Source organism: Schistocerca cancellata, unplaced genomic scaffold (assembly GCF_023864275.1).
Source record: "Schistocerca cancellata isolate TAMUIC-IGC-003103 unplaced genomic scaffold, iqSchCanc2.1 HiC_scaffold_1150, whole genome shotgun sequence".
Taxonomy (NCBI): domain Eukaryota; kingdom Metazoa; phylum Arthropoda; class Insecta; order Orthoptera; family Acrididae; genus Schistocerca; species Schistocerca cancellata.
The window spans coordinates 4,532,040-4,552,680 of NW_026047149.1; the positions used below are offsets into that span (position 1 = coordinate 4,532,040).

Sequence of the window (20,641 nt, forward strand, 5' to 3'; positions counted from 1 at the left end):
GAGAAAATCCCCATCCCAGCTGGGAACGAACCCCTGACTCCATGATCCAGAAGCAGCAACTCTCACCACTAAACCAGGAGCTGTGCACAGGTACGTGTAGTGACTGACGCACCAGCTGCACGTCGAACAGATGATGATGATGATGATGATGATGATGATGATGACGAATCCCAGGCTCTGAGTGCCTCTCTGACCACTGCTCGGGCCTCATGTTCTGTCATTTCTCTTGGTCAACTGTTTCCTTCTTGAGGTTGTGTTCGGCCATGGATCATCTGTTCCTGTCAACATCGTCGATTAGTGGCAGGGCTCCTGTTCAGATGTCGAGCGATTTACCGATTGCTCGAAACAGCTTCTTTTCGCCCAAGTACTCGTGTGAAACGCTGACATGTCCATACATTGTCTGCGAGGTGTAATTACTGTCCAAGTGAGTACACGGAAAGAAACTTGAAAATTCTTTATACACTGGTATCGACATGTCTCCTGTTCGCTATACTTGATAGCTGCGTCGTGAAATTAAGCTGCAGTATCCCACGTTCGTCCATAGGCCGCCAAAGTTTACAAATTTGCATTTTCCGTTGATAGCTGTATCAACAGAATTTCAATTTGTCGTCGATTTGCATAAGTACTTTCTCGTGTCTCTTTCCGTTTTCCAAGGATGTATTTTGGAGATCGTATCTACGTATACCACTGAATGTACACTACGTGATCAAAAGTATCCGGACACCCCCCCAAAACATACGTTTTTCATATTAGGTGCATTATGCTGCCACCTTCGGTTAGGTACTCCATATGAGGCACCTCATTAGTCGTTAGACATCGTTAGAGACCAAAATGCGGCTCTGCGGAACTCACAGACTTAGAACGTGGTCAGGTGATGGGGTGTTTGGTTTTTGGTGTTTTTGGGGGAAGAGACCAAACAGCGAGGTCATCGGTCTCATCGGATTAGGGAAGGACAGGGAAGGATGTCGGCCGTGCTCTTTCAGAGGATCCATCCCAGCATTTGCCTGGGGCGATTTAGGGAAATCACGGAAAACCTAAATCAGGATGGCCGGACGCGGGATTAAACCATCGTCCTCCCGAATGCGAGTCCAGTGTCTAACCACTGCGCCACCTCGCTCGGTGGTCATGGGGTGTCACTTGTGTGATACGCCTGTACCAGAGATTTCTTCACTCCTAGATATCCCTAGGTCCACTGTTTCCGATGTGATAGTGAAGTGGAAACGTGAAGGGACACGTACAGCACAAAAGCGTACAGGCCGACCTCGTCTGTTGGCTGACAGAGACCGCCGACATTTGATGAGGGTCGTAATGTGTAATAGGCAGACATCTATCCAGAGCATCACACGGGAATTCCAAACTGCATCACGATCCACTGCAAGTACTACGACAGTAAGGCGGGAGGCGAGAAAACTTGCATTTCATGGTCAAGCGGCTGCTTATAAGCCACACATCGCGTCGGTAAATGCCAAACGACGCCTCGCTTGGTGTAAGGATCGTAAACATTGGACGACTGAACAGTGTAAAAACGATGTTTGGAGTGACGAATCACGGTACAGAATGTGGCGATCCGATGGCAGGGTGTGGGCATGGCGAATCCCCGGTGAACGTCTGCGTGTGTAGTGCCAACAGTAAAATTCGGAGGCGGTGGTCTTATAGTGTGCTCGAGTTTCTCATGGATAGGGCTTACACTACTTGTCGTTTTGCGTGGCACTATCACAGCACAGGCCTACATTGATGTTTTAAGCACCTTCTTGCTTCCAACTGTTGAAGAGCAATTCGGGGATGGCGACTGCATTTTTCAACACGATCGTGCACCTGTTCATAATGGACGGCCTGTGGCTGAGTGGTTACACGACAATAACATCCCTGTAATGGACTGGCCTGCACAGAGTCCTGACCTGAATGCTATGGAACACCTTTGGGATGTTTTGGAACGCCGTGCCAGGCATCACCGACCGACATCGATACCTCTCCTCATTACAGCACTCCGTGAAGAATGGGCTGCCATTCCCCACGAAACCTTCCAGCACCTGATTGAACGTATGCCTGCGAGGGTGGAAGCTGTCATCAAGACTAAGGGTGCGCCAACACCATATTGAATTCCAGCAATACCGATGGAGGGCGCCACAAACTCGTAAGTCATTTTCAGCCATGTGTCCGGATACTTTTGATCACATAGTGTACCTCCAAATTATATCACTGTACGACGGACAGTTCAGGAGATATGACCTTGTAACTGCTGTTGTGCTTGAAAGACTAGCTTCCCTTAAAGTGGGCCCATTCGATTCTGTGAAGTGTCGCAGGTACGAGTTACTGGTTCAGTAATATAATGAGAAGTGCTGCAATAGTCGGCATAAGCAATTAGAAAATGAAAAGATTGCGACCTAATTTTTTCATTGGGAGATAGCGATGGTGGAGAAATTATTGGATCAGGATATTGGTGCGGAGATTGCATTCCGATATTTGACTTTGGAGAGAACCTTTGTCCAGTTCCTGGCTGTGGGTCAGCGTACAAAATGCGAGGTTACACTGATGAGTCAATACTCAATGCTGCCTAGTGTCGTTGTGGTCACGTGACGGTATAAGGAAAGTATGTAACCGCAAAAAGACTAACTGGGAATCATCCAGCGACACTGTGGGCCGCAAATGTGGAAATACAACAAGTTAAGGGGCTCCGGAACGCCCTATACTCAATCACTGCCAGGTCCCAACTAACTGCTGGCGCGTTCCAACTGACTTGCAGATCCCAAAAATGGTTCGAATGGCTCTGAGCACTATGGGACTCAACTTCTGAGGTCTACTTAAACCTAACTAACGTAAGGACATCACACACATCCATGCCCGAGGCAGGATTCGAACCTCCGACCATAGTGTTCTCGCGGTTCCAGACTGTAGCGCCTACAACCGCACGGCCACTCCGGCCGGCTTGCAGATCCCAACTAACTCCGAACACACGACAACCGCCAAGTAATAGCAATCAGCAAAGATAATACGTCAGGGCTCATATCGATAAGCGCCGCTGCCGCCGCTCACGGGCAGTCAAGGTGGTAACTCAGTGGCACCAGTAATCGAAATTAACATAACGAGGTGGTAGTACAGTAAAAGCAGGATGTCAAACGAGATATGGCACGAACACGAGCCACGTACGGCTCGTAGAGCCAAGCAGCGTCAGAAGCGCGGAAGACCTGCGTAGAGCCGGCAGGAGTGGCCGTGCGGTTCTAGGCGCTACAATCTGGAACCGGGCGACCGCCACGGTCACAGGTCCGAATCCTGCCTCGGGCATGGATGTGTGTGATGTCCTTAGGTTAGTTAGGTTTAAGTAGTTCTAAGTTCTAGGGGACTGATGACCTCAGAAGTTAAGTCACATAGTGCTCAGAGCCATTTGAACCATTTTGAACCTGCGTAGCATCGACAAGGACAGAAGAAAGGTGGCGTTCAGACGAACGAGCGGATCTCTCTCTACAGCGGTTTCCAGTCCGCAGCGCCATTCTCTGGCCCCATCTGCCCTCTCGCAGAGCACTGCCGAACTGCTATCCGACTCTGGCTGTAATGAAACTGCGCAAGTCTTTTCATTAAGCAGTCGGAGCTGAGCGCGGCCTCTGCCTATCCCTCCCTCCCCCCCCCCCTCTCTCTCTCCCTCCCTCCCCCATCCCTCACTCCCTCCCTCCCCCTCCCTCTCTACTAGTAGTATATTGCGCCAGTCGGAGCGAATGTCTTCTCTGGCGTTGGTACTCGTCTCTTCTCCAGAAAGACTTGCTGAATCTGTCTGAAATATAGGTGGGCCAGAGGACTATCGCATATGTGTCTATTTTTTTTCTTTGTATACCTTATTTCTTTGAAATAACCTTACAGGTCGGGCAACCACAGTTAAAGAGCGTACAATTTAAATCAAAGATGGTAAAATAGCCTGTATTAGACTGTGTAAAAGTTCAAATCCACAATAGCTCTTTATTATTATTATTATTATTATTATTATTAATATATTATTATTTTCGATTGTTCCCATTTAAGAGAGCGTTTGAACTTGAATTCCTTTATGATCATTGTTTATGTTTTTTCTGGGCCCAAATTTTCTTCATGTGTTCACTGTGTTGTTTCTTTCGCTCCGCTGTGCATTTGCATCCTGGTCTCCTCTGTGTTGTGGTGTCAAATTTATGTTTTTTGATGATGCTCCTGAATTCAGTTCTATTTTTTGCATCGTTTACTGTTATGTGTGCTTGTCTGAGGTCCTCTTCAACTTCTTTTATCCATTTTGTTTTTCCCCTGCCTGACTTGATGACTTTAAGAATTCGCTTTTAAATTCTGTTTTCATTCATCCTGTGGATATGTCTGTAGAACTGCATTCTTCTTTTCTTTATTGTATCCGTAATCTTGTCTGTGTATTTATATAATTCTGATGTTGGTCTCTTCTTCCAGATTCCTTGCTCTTGTATCGGGTCAAAAATTTTCCTGAGTATTTTCCTTTTTTGTTTCTCTATTTCTTTGATTTTAGTTTTCCCACCTATTTGTGTTGTTTCAGATGCATACAGTGCCTCTGGAAGTACGACAGTGTTGTAGTGCCTCAATTTTGCGTTAATGGATATGGACTTTTTGTTATAATAGTTCCACGTGAGTTTATATGCTTTCTGTAGTTGTTTTACTCTTTCCTCATTGGCCTTTAGGTTGATCCCTGATGGCTGGAAGATTTCTCCCAGGTAGTTATTATTATTATTACTATTACACTACTAGCCATTAAAATTCCTACACCATGAAGATGACGTGCTACACACGCGAAATTTAACCGACAGGAAGAAGATGCTGTGATATGCAAATGATTAGCTTTCCACAGCATTCACACAAGGTTGGCGGCGGTGGCGACACCTGCAACGTGCTGACATGAGGAAAGTTTCCAACCGATTACTCATACACAAACAGCAGTTGACCAGTGTTGCCTGGTGAAACGTTGTTGTGGTGCCTCGTGTAAGGAGGACTTTGATAAAGGTCGAATTGTACCCTATCGCAATTGCGTTTTATCGTATCGCGACATTGCTGCTCGCGTCGGTCGAGATCCAATGACTGTTAGCAGAATATAGAATCGATGGGTTCAGGATGGTACTACGGAACGCCGTGCTGGATCCCAACGGCCTCGTATCACTAGAAGTCGAGATGACAGGCATCTTATCCACATGGCTGTAACGGATCGTGCAGCCACGTCTCCATCCCTGAGTCAACAGATGGGGACGTTTGCAAGACGACAACCGTCTGCACGAACAGTTCGACGACGTTTGCAGCAGCACGCACTATCATTTCGGAGACCGTGGCTGCGGTTACCCTTGACGCTGCACCACAGACAGGAGCGCCTGCGATGGTGTTCTCAACGACGAACCTGGGAGCTCGAATGGCAAAACGTCATTTTTTCGGACGAACCCAGGTTCTGTTTACAGCATCATGATGGTTGCATCCGTGTTTGGCGACATCGCGCTGAACGCACATTGGAAGCGTGTATTCGTCATCGCCATACTGGAGTATCCCTCGGCGTGATGGTATGGGGAGCCAATGGTTAGACGTCTCGGTCACCTCTTGTTCGCATTGACGGCCCTTTGAACGGTGGACGTTACATTTCAGATGTGTTACGACCCGTGGCTCTACCCTTCATTCGATCCCTGCGAAACCCTACATTTCAGCAGGATAATGCACGACCGCATGTTGCAGGTCCTGTACGGGCCTTTCTGGATACAAAAAATGTTCGACTGCTGCCCCGGCCAGCGCATCCTCCAGATCTCTCACCAACTGAAAACGTCTGGTCAATGGTGGCCGAGCAACTGGCTCGTCACAATATGCCAGTCACTACTCTTGATGAACTGTGGTATCGTGTTGAAGCTGCACGGGCAGCTGTACCTGTATACGCCATCCGAGCTCTGTTTGACTCAATGCCCAGGCGTATCGAGGCCGTTATTGCGGCCAGAGGTGGTTGTTCTTGGTACTGATTTCTCAGGGTCTATGCGCCCAAATTGCGTGAAAATGTAATCGCATGTCAGTTCTAGTATAATATATTTGTCCAATGAATACGCGTTTATCATCTGCATTTCTTGTTGGTGTAGCAATTTCAATGGCCAGCAGTGTATTTGAAGTGGCAAAGCTCTCAGAGTGGAAGACGCTAAGTTTCGGTTGTTTGGGGGAGGAGACCAGACAGCGAGGTCATCGGTCTCATCGGATTAGGGAAGGACAGGGAAGGAAATCGGCCGTGCCCTTTCAAAAGAACCATCCCGGCATTTGCCTGGAGCTGTTTAGGGAGATCTCGAAAAACCTAAATCAGGATGGCCGGACGCGGAATTGAACCGTCGTCCTACCAAATGCGAGTCCAGTGGGGAAGAAGCTAAGTAAAGATGGCTCATTTTCCGTTCTTCTTGTTGTTCAGGTTCTTTTTATTTGCCCACCAGTTTTTCATTGTTTGCGAGAATTTAGCTTTTCTTTCTTGTCTCAATTTTGTTCCGCTTCTTCAGGCTTTTGTCTCTGGTTTAACTTCGCATTTTTCTACATTTATTCTAAAATTGTTCCGTACGTCTATTTCTTCTTTGGTCATTTAGGCTAGTTCCAAATTTTTTTTAACATTTTGGACCCATTCTCTTCCATTAGCATATTTTACTATTCTTTTTGTCAGCCTGTCTTCGGGAAGCCTCATTATGTAACCGTAGAATTCTTCTTCTCGTGTCTCTCTCTATGTTAGAATATTCTTCAATTTTGGACGTTTTCTGTAGCCTATATCCAATCTCGGTCTATCTTTTATTACGTTTTTTCCTGTATGACAGCCGGTTTCATACCCTGGAGGTACATTGTCAGGTCATATAAGACTAAATAATCCACGACTTCCTAGGTACCACTGCGTATAAAAACATTTCACTCCTCGGTAAAACCATGGATGAACTAGCAGGTGGGTTCAAAAAATGGCTCTGAGCACTATGGGACTTAACATCTGTGGTCATCGGTCCCCTAGAACTTAAAACTACGTAAACCTAACTAACCTAAGGACATCACACACATCCATGCCCGAAGCAGGATTGGAACCTGCGTCCGTAGCGGTCACGCGGCTCCAGACTGTAGCGCCTAGAACCGCTCGGCCACTCCGGCCGGCTAGCAGGTGGGCATCAGATCCGAACCGTACTCGTCGTTTTGACAGAGTTTTGGAGATATTTTTGCTGATAATGCACGGTTCGGATCGCATGTCCATCTGCGAGTTCATGCATTGTTTTACCGAGGAGTGATATGTTTTCATGCGCATTTGCACTTTGCAAATCGTAGCGTATGTTGATTTTCTATGACCTGAAGATATACCTCCATGGTATGGAACCAATCGTCATTCAGGGTAAACATAATAAACGGATTTTACCGTTTTTGATTTTAAATTGTTTGATTTCCTTCACATTTTAATATAGACTATTTTACCGTCTTTGATTTTAAATTGTTTGATTTCCTTCACATTATATAGTTACTTGCTGTTGTTGTTGTTGTTGTTGTTGTTATTGTTGTGGTGGTGGTGGTGTTCAATTGCGCGGCTCTCCATACTACTCTATCCTGTGCATGCCTCTTCATCTCAGAACAACCACTGCTGTCTATGTCCTTCTGAATCTGCTTACTGCTTTCATCTCTTGGTCTAATCCGACCGCCGCGCAAGTTTGTTCTCGCCCCCCTAGTGACGCGATATGCCGCTGAGGCTCGTGGATCTGAGTCACCACCAGCATTACCGATAAGTTCCTGCAAACAAACGAAATATTAATCACGAGACTTTCCTCTTTCGAGGCAAAAGTTAAGCAAGAAATTAGCTTTGGCTTGATGTGTCACTATCAAGTAACATACACACACCAAAAAAAGTTTTGCATCACCTCGGTTCCGGAACCTGTACAGAAAATTGGAATAGAAATCAACATAAACATAATTTCCGCCCTTTTTATTGCTCATGAAAATGACGCATTGCACGTTGTACCACCATACAGCGAGACCTTCAGAGGTGATGATCCAGACTGCTGTACACACCGATACCTCTAATACCCAGTAGCACATCCTCTTGCATTGATGCGTGCCTGTATTCGATGTGGCATACTATCCACAAGTGCATCAAGGCACTCTTGGTCCAGATTGTCCCACTCTTGAACAGATATTCGTCGTAGATCCCTCAGAGTGGTTGGTGGGTCACGTCCTCCATAAACAGGCCTTCTCAATTTACCAAAACAAAACAAAAATGTTCAAATGTCTGTGAAATCTTATGGGACTTAACTGCTAAGGTCATCAGTCCCTAAGCTCACACACCCATGCCCGAGGGAGGACTCGAACCTCCGCCGGGACCAGCCGCACAGTGCATGACTGCAGCGCCTCAGACCGCTCGGCTAATCCCGCGCGGCTTCTCAATTTATCCCAGGCACGTTCGACAGGGTTCGCGTCTGGAGAACATCCTGGCCACTCTAGTCGAGCGATGTCTGAGACGGGTATTACGATTAATGAAGGAAAACCCCCAGTTGGGAAACGGGGCCAAAATTTGTTGGTTACTGTTGAGTTGCAATTTACAATTTCTTTATTGATTACTTCAACCATTGAAAGTCATTTCTTTACCACTTGACCAGGAACAGATCCAAAAAGCTAGCAGGCATGAGTGCCTTTTCAAAACAATTTACTTTACAGTTAACAGCCAACCCATTTTACTTGAAACCGGCTTTGATAAAACATTTGATAACAAACCAAAATTTTCCAAGTAATGAAATTAAAAACATTACTTTACCGTGAATAGGCAAGCGATTTTTCTTAAAATAGACTTTGATAAAGCATTTAATAACAAAATTAAAACTTTCCAAGTAATGAAACAAAAACACCAATTGCATACATTATCGCTACCGAACAGGTAGAGAGTCACTTCTTTTAAATTTTGCCATTACAACTACTGCGAGGGTGAAAATTACCGAACTATCCGTTTAATAAGTCACGGCTGCAAAATACTAACACGAATTCCTTACAGACGAATGGAAATACTGGTAGAAGCCGACTTCGGGGCTTCGACAGTTTGGATTCTGTAGAAATTTTGGAAGACGTGAGGCACTACTGACCCTACGAACTATCTTAGAAGATAGATTAAGGAAAGGCAAACCTACGTTTCTAGCATTTGTAGACTTAGAGAAAGCTTTTGCAATGTTGACTGGAATACCCTCTTTCAAATTCTGAAGGTGCCACGGGTCAAATACACGGAGCGAAAGGCTATTTACAATTTGTACAGAAACCAAATCGCAGTTATAAGACTCGACGGACATGAAAGGGAAGCAGTGGTTGGGAAGGGAGTGAGACAGGGTTGTAGCCTCTCCCCTATGTTATTCAATCTGTATACTGAGCAAGCAGTAAAGGAAACAAAAGAAAAGTTCGGAGTAGGTATTAAAATCCATGGAGAACAAATAAAAACTTTGAGATTCGCCCATGACATTGTAATTCTGTCAGAGACAGCAAAGGACTTGGAAGAGCAGTTGAACGTAATGGATAGTGTCTTGAAAGGAGGATATAAGATGAACATCAACAAAAGCAAAACGAAAATAATGGAATGTAGTCTAATTAAGTCGGGTGATGCTGAGGGAATTAGATTAGGAAATGAGGCGCTTAAAGTAGTAAATGAGTTTTGCTATTTGGGGAGGAAAATAACTGATGATGGTCGAAGTAGAGAGGATGTAAAATGTAGACTGGCAATGGCAAGGGAAGCGTTTCTGAAGAAAAGAAATTTGTTAACATCGAGTATAGATTTAAGTGTCAGGAAGTCGTTTCTGAAAGTATTAGTATGGAGTGTAGCTATGTATCAAAGTGAAACATGGACGACACATAGTTTAGACAAGAAGAGAAGAGAAGCTTTTCAAATGCTGAAGATTAGATGGGTAGATCACAGAACTAATGAGGAAGTATTGAATAGAATTGGGCAGAAGAGGTGTTTGTGGTACAACTTGACTAGAAGAAGGGATCGGTTGGTAGGACATGTTCTGAGACATCAAGTGATCACAAATTTAGCATTGGAGGGCAGCGTGGAGGGTAAAAATTGTACAGGGAGACCAAGAGACGAATGCACTTTGGAGATTCAGAAGGGTGTAGGTTGCAGTAGGTACTGGGAGATGAAGAGGCTTGCACAGGATAGAGTAACATGGAGAGCTGCATCAAACCAGTCTCAGGACTGAAGACCACAACAACAAAATCTTAGGCAGTTTACTGTAGCTCTTCTTTCTATCCGTAGCCCAAGTTTCATCGAGCTACGTTACATGTCAATGGCACATAACGCGGAAGTTACATTCATCCTTAACTTTTGCACTTTAGTATAGATGCCTGTCTCTTTGTAGGACATGCATACGACAAAGGTACGTGCTGCACTGTGGTGAGGAATCGATGTCGGTCGGTAAGGCCTGGCACGAAAACGGCGTCCGAAACATTCAAAAGGTGTTCCATAGCATTCAGGTCCGGACTCTGTGCAGAGATGTTATTGTCGTGTAACCACACCTCCACGAACCGTGCATTATGAACAGGTGCTCAGTTGTGTTGAAAGATGCAATGGCCATCCCAGAACTGCTCTTATCAGTCAGAAACAAAAGGTTGCTTACAACTTCGGTGTAGGACTGTGCTGTGATAGTGCCACGCAAAACAAGGGGTGCAAGCCCCCTCGATGAAAAACACGACCACAACTTAACGCCACCGCCTCCGAATTTTACTGTCGGAACTACACACACTAGCAGACGAAGTTCACCGGGCATTCACCATACCCACACCCTGCCATAGGATCGCCACACTGTGTACCGTGTTTCGTCACTCCACACGACGTTTCTCCACTGTTCCGTCGTCCAATATTTGCGCTCCTTACACCAAGCGAGGCGTCGCTTGGCATTTACCGGCGTGATATGTGGCTCATGGGCAGCCGCTCGACTATGAAATCCAAGTTTTCTTACCTCCCACCTGTCATAGTACTTGCAGTGGATCCTGATGCAGTTTGTAGTTCCTGTGTGACGGTCTGGATAGATGCCTGCCTATTACACATTACGGCCCTCTTCTACTGTCGGCAGTGTCTGTCGGTCAACGGACGAGCTGAGCCTGTACGCTTTTGTTCTGTAGGTGTCCCTTCACGTTTCCACTACGCTCTCACATCGGAAACAGTGGACCTAGGAATGTTTAGGATTGTGGAAATGTCGCGTACAGACGTATGACGCAAGTGACACCCAATCACATGACCGCGATCGAAGTCCGTGAGTTCCTTGGAGCGCCCCATTCTGCTCTCTCACGATGTCTTATGACCTCTGGGGTCGCTGATATGGAGTACCTGGCAGCAGGTGGCAGCACAATGCAGCTAATATGAAAAAGTATATTTTTGGGGGTGTCCGGATACTTTTGATCACATAGTGTGTGAAGTTGCCCAATTGGTCAGTGTATGAACGCGGACCGTCCATTGTGTCTACATAGAGTGGTGCAGTGAACGTTGCCATGTACCACGCCCTCAGAACAGTGCTTCTGCTATGCTAATCGCCATGGACTGGCTACGGCTGTCACGCCTTGTCAACGACACTCAGTTTCACACACGACAGGAGCTGCCGAAGTCAGTAAATGCAGGTCCCACCTGGGCAAGGTTCTGACAAGGGAACTTCCCCATCGCACCCACCTTAGATTTAGTTATAATTTGGCACAGTGGATGGGCCTTGAAAAACTGAGCTTAAAATTTTTCCAATGCGATCAGTGACCTTACTGACGAATGGTAAGAACACTTTTCCCCTTAGATTGGTGTCGATCCTTGTCCGTCCTGGTTGTCTGTCTAGGCCCTAGGGCTTATGTATACGGCGGTCACTTGCCCTCTCGTTGCAGTTCGCCGATTGTCCTCGGAGGATGCCCTCCGCAGGGCAGAATTTTATGTATGGAGGACGGCCTCTCAGCCCGGAAGTGTTAAGTGATGTCATCCTGATAATGTTTACGCTAAACTGAATGAATGGGCCCCAGTGATGGCACAAAAACCAACCCCAAAACGTGACAGAGCGGACTTAATCAGAGCCTCCGCACTACACAGCTTGAACGCCTCAGTGGGTTGTCGCTGCGATAGACGTCTCGCATTATCTGAAGGAAAAAAAAAACAGAAGCGAAACGGCAATACATCCCACCTACAATACACGCCAGCCTCCCCCCCCCCACCCCCCACCCCCTGCCCGTTCAAGCAGGAGACGTGCAGTTACGTGTGTCGCTGTCACAAACGGTCTTTTGCATGGTACCCCCACTACAAACATCAATAGCACGTACTTCATTCTGCAGTGTTCACTCACAAGGGAACCTCCCCATCGCACCCCCCTCAGATTTAGTTATAATTTGGCACAGTGGGTAGGCCTTGAAAAACTGAACACAGATCAGTCGAGAAAACAGGAAGAAGTTGTGTGGAACTGTGAAAAAAATAAGCAAAATATACAAACTAAGTAGTCCATGCGCAAGATAGGCAACATCAAGATTATTGATCACCTCCCCGTTCCTCTAATATGACAAAAGTTCTAATTCTGATCTGAAATTAATGCTTCCCAAACAAACAATCTCGTCGCGATTTATTCTTGTGCCCTGGTTTAATAAAGCTCCTATTGTTGCTTCCTAAAGCTGTACGCCCTAATTGACTTCGAACAGAGGATAGAGACTGGAGTATCATAATTGCATTGTATGTCTATTTATAGTAAACGCTATCTTTGGTGTTCAAGACCTACGTTCTGTGACTATAATATTGATTTTCTCATATATAAGAATAGCTAATAATTTAACCATTTCTATCGTGTTTCCCCCCTCACATGCTTCCAAAATTTATGATTAAAGTTCTTTTCATTTTCTATTATTTTTCTGCTATATATTTCCCTCTATTTGTCTCTTATTTCTATTTCGTAAATTACTACTTGTGGAGGGGCTTGGGACATTTTATGAATTTATATTTCGAGGGCATGGGAGCTAATTTGGGAGCTATTTTGGTTTATTAACACCGAGAGGCGTTGTAGGTGTTACAGGGTTCCTGTTAAAAAAAAAAAAAAAAAGACGCAGTTGATATCCGTTTGAACTATGGCAGCGCCATGTAGCAGGCCAACCATAGTGCCATCTGGTTTCCCCCTTCAAGCTAGACGAGTTTCGTTCTTTGTGGTTTTTTCGTTTGACGCTTATTTCGTGAGATATTTGGCCCGGTCACGATCAATGGACCACCGTGTATAGTGCGTGAGAGCAGAGCTGTGAATAAATGAGGAGTGAGTGAGCGGCCTGTGTGTGGGTCCCGGCTGCATGGCATGGTGGGGTATTTCTGTTCGCTGCTGCAGTTTGCTCCTTTTTGTCTCCGGCAGGTTGGCAGCCCGGTGAAGCGTGGTCGGCGGCGAGCGATGCGTGAGCTGCACGCACCCACTGCGACACGCAGCCGTCCGCCGCCAACAGGTGAGTGCGTGCCCGCACAGGACGGTCCTCAAGCTGCGCGCTGCTACAGTGTGTTAACCAATCAGAGGACGCTTTTTACGTGTCGGCTAATAAGGGTGTTTGGTACTGTTATCAGAATCCATATGAAAACTGAAACTTTCTGGCTGATTAAAACTGTGTGCCGCACCGAGACTCGAACTCGGGACCTTTGCCTTTCGCAGTCTCCGCAATATCCTTTCTTTCAGGAGTGCTAGTTCTGCAAGGTTCGCAGGAGAGCTTCTGTATAGTTTGGAAGCTAGGAGACGAGATACTGGCAGAAGTAAAGCTGTGAGGACGGGCCGTGAGTCGTGCTTGGGTAGCTCAGTTGGTAGAGCACTTGCCTGCGAAAGGCAAAGGTCCCGAGTTCGAGTCTCGGTCCGGCAGACAATTTTAATCTGCCAGGAAGTTTCATATCAGCGCACACTCCGCTGCAGAGTGAAAATCTCATTCTGGAAACATATGAAACCTGGTTTAGCAATCTTTATAATGGTGCTGGTGTTGCTTTCTAGAATTATCCGACGATCTGACAAATGCGTCTTCTACTACAATTGTCGCACGATATGACCATCATACCATTGGAGGCTACTCATCCATACTGTAACGCTACCATTCGATAATTTACAAACAACTTACACCCATTACCGTTAATATAAATTCATTGTGTAAAACAGCAGGTGATTTGATTGGTAGAAATTGGCAATGCAAATCGCCAAGAGGAAAAAAATATCGAATGGTCATATACTGAGATAAATTATGAAAATATGCTGAAAAACAAAGATAACACCGTCTGAACAGAGCTGGAAGGCTCAACGGCAGCGACCGGTCGCCGTGTCATCCTCAGACTTTAGATGTTGAAACGTCCCCTTAGAAAAATTAATGAATTACTGTGCTGGTAAAAGCCTTACGTTATTTTATTTTCAAACAGCTGAGCAAAACTGAACGTACTCAGTCATTTCTCTCTTTACATATTCTGATCATCACTAAACTGACACAATATTTTTAGCGCAACGCAATCTGACTTTCAATAATCCCGACAAAAGAATGGCGTTGACTAACAATAACCTATACCTTTCATGAATCACTTACCTCACAAAAATCTTCGTTACTCAAACTACTGCAATACAGCGAGCGCCACTACTGCCAGCTAAATAAAAGATTCAAACTACTGAAGGCACTAACTACTGAAACAATGTATTTACCTTAATAGTGTTCAAAAGTCATTATATATATATATATATATATATATATATATATATATATATATATATATATATATATATGAGACATCCAGTCTTACAAATTTACTGTCTCTGACGGACACAAATCTAGAACGTCCGCTGTCTAAACTCCGCCATTTCTCTCCCCACATCCACCACTGCCGGCGGCTTACCTCCAACTGCGCAACGCTACGCGCTGTTAACATCCAGCTGCCCAACAGTACAGTAGCAAAAATTCCATCAATGAAAACCAGCCACAGACTGCACACAACACAGCCAGCGATTTTCATGCAGAGCGGTACGTGGCGTTACCGATATAAAAACCTAAACAGCTTACTTGCAATGCCACTGAGTGCGAATATGGCGTCGAATGTGGTCAGTACACCACTCTCCCACCCGTTGTGAGTTTTTGTAACAAGTGGCGCTACTTCTCAGTCAAGTACACTGTGGGATCAAAAATATTCGGACACCCGAAAAATCATACGTTTTTCAAATTAGGTGCATTGTGCTGACACCTACTGCCAGGTACTGCATACCAGCGATCTCAGTAGTCGTTAGACTTCGTGAGAGAGCAGAAAGGGACGCTCCGCGGAACTCACGGACTTCGAACGTGGTCAGGTGATTGGGTGTCACTTGTGTCATACGTCTGTACGAGAGCTTTCCACACTCCTAAACATTCCCAGGCCTACTGTTCCGCATGTGATAGTGAAGTGGAAACGTGAAGAAACGCGTACAGCACAAAAGCGTACAGGCCGACCTCGTCTGTTGACTGACAAGAGACCGCCGGCAGTTGAAGAGGGTCTTAATGTGTAATAGGCAGACCTCTATCCAGACCATCTCACAGGAATTCCAAACTGCATCAGCATCCACTGCAAGCACTATCACAGTTAGGCAGGAAGTGAGAAAACTTGGATTTCATGGTCGAGCAGCTGCTCGTAAGCCACACATCACGCCGGTAAATGCCAAACGACGCATCGCTTGGTGTAAGCAGCGTAAACGTTGGACTATTGAACACTGGGAAAACGTTGTGTGGAGTCACGACTCACGGTACACAATGTGGCGATCCGATGGTAGGGTGTGTGTATGGCGAATGGCCGGTGAACATCATCTGCCAGCGTGTGTAGCGCCGAGAGTAAAATTGGGAGGCGGTGGTGTTATGGTGTGGTCGTGTTTTTCATGGAGGGGGCTTGCACCCCTTTTGTTGTTTTGCGTGGCACCACCACAGTGCTGGCCGCGGTGGCCGTGCTGTTAAAGGCGCTGCAGTCCGGAACCGCGGGACTGCTACGGTCGCAGGTTCGAATCCTGCCTCGGGCATGGGTGTGTGTAATGTCCTTAGTTTAGTTAGGTTTAAGTAGTTCTAAGTTCTAGGGGACTTATGACCTAAGATGTTGAGTCCCATAGTGCTCAGAGCCATTTGAACCATTTTTTCTGAACCACCACCACAGTACAGGCCTACTTTGATGTTTTAAGCACCTTCTTGCTTCCCAAAGTTTAAGAGCAATTCGGGGATAGCGATTGCACGATGGAGCACCTTTTCATAGAGCACGGCCTGTGGCAGAGTGGTTACACGACAATGGTGATGGACTGCCCTGCACAGAGTCCTGACCTGAATCCTGTAGAACACCTTTAGGATGCTTTGGAACGCCGACTTTGTGCCAGGCCTCAGCCAGCGATATCGATCCCTCTCGTCAGTGCAGCAACTCGTGAAGAATGGCCTTCCATTCCCCAAGAAACCTTGCAGCACCTGCTTGAACGAGTCCGTGCGAGAGAGGAAGTTGCCACCAAGGCTAGACTGCGCCAACACCATATTGAATTCCAGAATTACCGATGGAGGGCGCCACCAACTTGTGTCGGGATACTTTCCATCACATAGTGCATTTTTATGGGTCGGTACGTCGATTCTTGTGCTATCAATCTATCGATGTATTAAAAATTGTTCCCTGTATATATGGGCAGAGTTAATGATTTTCTTAAATGCTCGTGTATCGGATCTCGAAATTTTTAAAAATATCGACAGTCCTAGTCCTGAACTCCGTCGCAGAGGCGTCAAAAGAAGAGCTGAAGAATGGGTAAGACAGGATACGAAGACCTTCCCATCGTGTGACGCATCGACGGTAGCCTTTGGCAGGATTGTGGTGACACTTGGTGCCAGTGTCACATCATTGACCTAGTTGACACGTCACGTGACCGTTTGATCTGTGGTCGATTTTCCCGCACGTGTCGACCCCTGGTCCTGTTCGAAGCATTGCCGGCCCAGAGAATGACGTCACAGGGCGGCACGCTTTTGTAGAATTGCAGAGGGGGGGGTTGTAGGCACCTTTGAGCCAAATTTCTGAGTTGTGAGACGCAAATGGCACAAATTGTCGGGGTTTCACAAAAGCGGTCCTGTAGTTGAATTGGGGGCAGCGTATGTCCCGTGGAAACATACCTTTAACAATATGTTACGTTATCAGTTTTCTTATAAAAACCATGCCATTACTTTTAGCAAAAAATTATACTTCTTGAGATCTCTCCGTGAAATGCGTCACCGCATGGTCGTTTGTTTTGAGAGCTCACTGTGCCCTTCTTGACATATTCCATGTTTGTATAAGAGTAAAGGTAAAAAGACGAGGGCTAGTAGAAATCCTTGGGTAACAGAAGAAATACTTAATTTAATTGATGAAAGGAGAAAATATAAAAATGCAGTAAATGAAGCAGGCAAAAAGGAATACAAACGTCTCAAAAATGAGATCGACAGGAAGTGCAAAATGGCTAAGCAGGCAAGGCTAGAGGACAAACTAAGGATGTAGAGGCTTATCTCACGAGGGTTAAGATAGATACTGCCTACAGGAAAATTAAAGAGACCTTTGGAGAAAAGAGAACCACTTGTATGAATATCAAGAGCTCAGATGGCAACCCAGTTCTAAGCAAAGAAGGGAAGGCAGAAAGGTGGAAGGATGTAGATGAAGATGAGATGGGCAATACGATACTGAGTGAAGAGTTTGACAGAGCACTGATAGACCTGAGTCGAAACAAGGTCCCCAGACTAGATAACATTCCATTAGAACTACTGACGGCCTTGGGAGAGCCAGTCCTGACAAAACTCTACCATCTGGTGAGCAAGATGTATGAAACAGGCGAAATACCCTCAGACTTCAAGAAGAATATAATAATTCCAATCTCAAAGAAAGCAGGTGTTGACAGATGTGAAAATTACCGAACTATCAGTTTATAAGTCACAGCTGCAAAATACTAACGCGAATTCTTTACAGACGAATGGAAAAACTGGTAGAAGCCGACCTCGGGGAAGATCAGTTTGGATTCCTTAGAAATATCGGAACACGTGAGGCAATACTGACCCGACGACTTATCTTACAAGCTAGATTAAGGAAAGGCAAACCTACGTTTCTAGCATTTGTAGACTTAGAGAAAGCTTTTAACAATGTTGACTGGAATACTCTCTTTCAAATTCTGAATCTGGCAGGGGTAAAATACAGGGACCGAAAGGCTATTTACAATTTGTACAGAAACCAGATGGCAGTTATTAGAGTCGAGACATGAAAGGGTAGCAGTGGTTGGGAAGGGAGTGAGACAGGGTTGTAGCGTTTCCCCGATGTTATTCAATCTGTATACTGAGCAAGCAATAAAGGAAACAAAACAAAAATTCGGAGTAGGTATTAAAGTCCATGGAGAAGAAATAAAAACATTGAGGTTCGCCGATGACATTGTAATTCAGTCAGAGACAGCAAAGGACTTGGAAGTGCAGTTGAACGGAATGGACAGTGTCTTGAAAGGAGGATATAAGATGAGCATCAACAAAAGCAAGACGAGGATAATGGAATGTAGTCGAATTAAGTCGGGTGATGCTGAGGGAATTAGATTATGAAATGAGACACTTGAAGAAGTAAAGGAGTTTTGCTATTTGGGGAGCAAAATAACTGATGATGGTCGAAGTAGAGAGGATATGAAATGTAGACTGGCAATGGCAAGGAAAGCGTTTCTGAAGAAGAGAAATTTGTTAACATCGAGTATAGATTTAAGTGTCAGGAAGTCGTTTCTGAAAGTATTTGCATGGAGTGTAGCCATGTATGGAAGTGAAACATGGACGATAACTAGTTTGGACAAGAAGAGAATAGAAGGTTTCGAAATGTGGTGCTACAGAAGAATGCTGAAGATTAGATGGGTAGATCACACAAGTAATGCGGAGGTATGAATAGGATTGGGGAGAAGAGGAATTTGTGGCACAAGTTGACTAGAAGAAGGGATCGGTTTGTAGGACATGTTCTGAGGCATCAAGGGATCACAAATTTAGCATTGGAGGGCAGCGTGGAGGGTAAAAATCGTAGAGGGAGACCAAGAGATGAATACACTAAGCAGATTCAGAAGGATGTAGGTTGCAGTAGGTACTGGGAGATGAAGAAGCTTCCACAGGATAGAGTAGCATGGAGAGCTGCATCAAACCAGTCTCAGGACCGAAGACCACAACAACAACATCGTGAATTAGACACGGGAAGGGGAAATAACGGTTTGTTGCTTTGATTTTAGACAACAGTGTATTTTCTGGCTGTATTCCAGTCCATGTCCCATACCAGGCTGACCCATGGTTTTTTTTTGCGTAGTGAGCCACTCCCACATTGTCGTTTTGGAGCCTACCAGTCAGTAGCCCGCATTTTGGTGGACTGCGCCCTTCTTTTTGGCTCTGCGTACTAAGTACAGAATTCCCCGAACTTTGTCTTTAATATTGGCAGACGTTTCTCGTATGGTCGAACTGGTTCTCACTTTCCTCCGTGAAAATGATTTTTATTCTCAGTTTTAAGGTTTTTAATCTCACTCTGGAATAAGCGCAGGGCAGTGAGGTGTTGGGGTATCGCCCACAGTAAGCTGTGTTTGGAGATTCCCGACTCCCCTCCCTCGCCAAGATCCTCCTTTCTTTCCCTTTTACTCTGTTTTTATCACTTTTTAGAAATGGTTAGCCTCCTTTTAAAATACGCACTTCTGCATTCTAGCGGTTGAACGCTTTTCAGTAACAGGTGGTCTTGCCTGTACTGCATCAGACGAGGGGTATTTCCTGCATCTGCCTTCGCGTTGCTCACTTGCTGACTTCCCTCATTTTGTTTTTACCATTGACAACACGACTGCCGGCCGGTGTGGCCGAGCTGTTCTAGGCGCTTCAGTCCTGAACAGCGCGACTGCTACTACGGTCGCAGGTTCGAATCCTGCCTCGGGCGTGGATGTGTGTGATGTCCTTAGGTTAGTTAGATTTAAGTAGTTCTCGGTCTAGGGGACTGATGACCTCAGATGTTAGGTCCCATAGTGCTCAGAGCCATCTGACAACACGACTGCACTTTTACGTTTTTTTAGCTTGTTACCTTTTATCGTTCTGACTTTTCTGAGATGTCAATCTGTCTGAATGGACCACATTTGAAACAAGGGGCTGACGACCTTGGTGTTTGGTCGCTTCAACCCCAATCAACGAACCAATCCATGTCTTCCCCTACAGTTCTTACACTCTACTGCTCGCTCCAGTACCATAAAACACTCACAGACGGTGCAGTATGGCGCAGAGAAAATGCTTAACAGACTCTCTGCGGTGGAGGGACATAAGAAGAATGGAAGCAGCAGTCTCAAACTGATGTGGTCCGATGGCTGAATGTGAATCGTTGTTCTCGGTTCGGCGACAGTTTATAGAGACCGAACCAGTGTCCGAAGACCGGGGCAGGGCCGACCAAGTGTTACATCAGAAAGAGAGGCCCGTTATCTGGCTGTAAGGGCGCGACGGTACCGCCTCAGTACTGCACGGCAACTGGCGTCTGACCTCGCAGCATCCCCTGGACGTGTTGTATCGAGGCAAATTGTGTACAGAAGGCTTCGACAGAGTTACCTTCATTGTCGGATACCTGCTGTATGTGTACCTCTGACGCTTCTTCACAGAATGGAACGTCTAGAGTGGAGTCGTCAACATGCCACCTGGACAGGCGAACAGCGGGCAAACGTTCTTTTCGTAGATGAGTACCGAT

General features: G+C 45.7%; 1 non-coding gene across 1 annotated transcript; it reads left to right on the forward strand.

The window, feature by feature from the left end:
* Nucleotides 1-13,737: 13,737 nt before the first annotated feature.
* Nucleotides 13,738-13,812, forward strand: Trnas-cga (transfer RNA serine (anticodon CGA)). The gene has a single exon. It is a non-coding gene; the product is annotated as a tRNA-Ser (tRNA).
* Nucleotides 13,813-20,641: the final 6,829 nt, after the last annotated feature.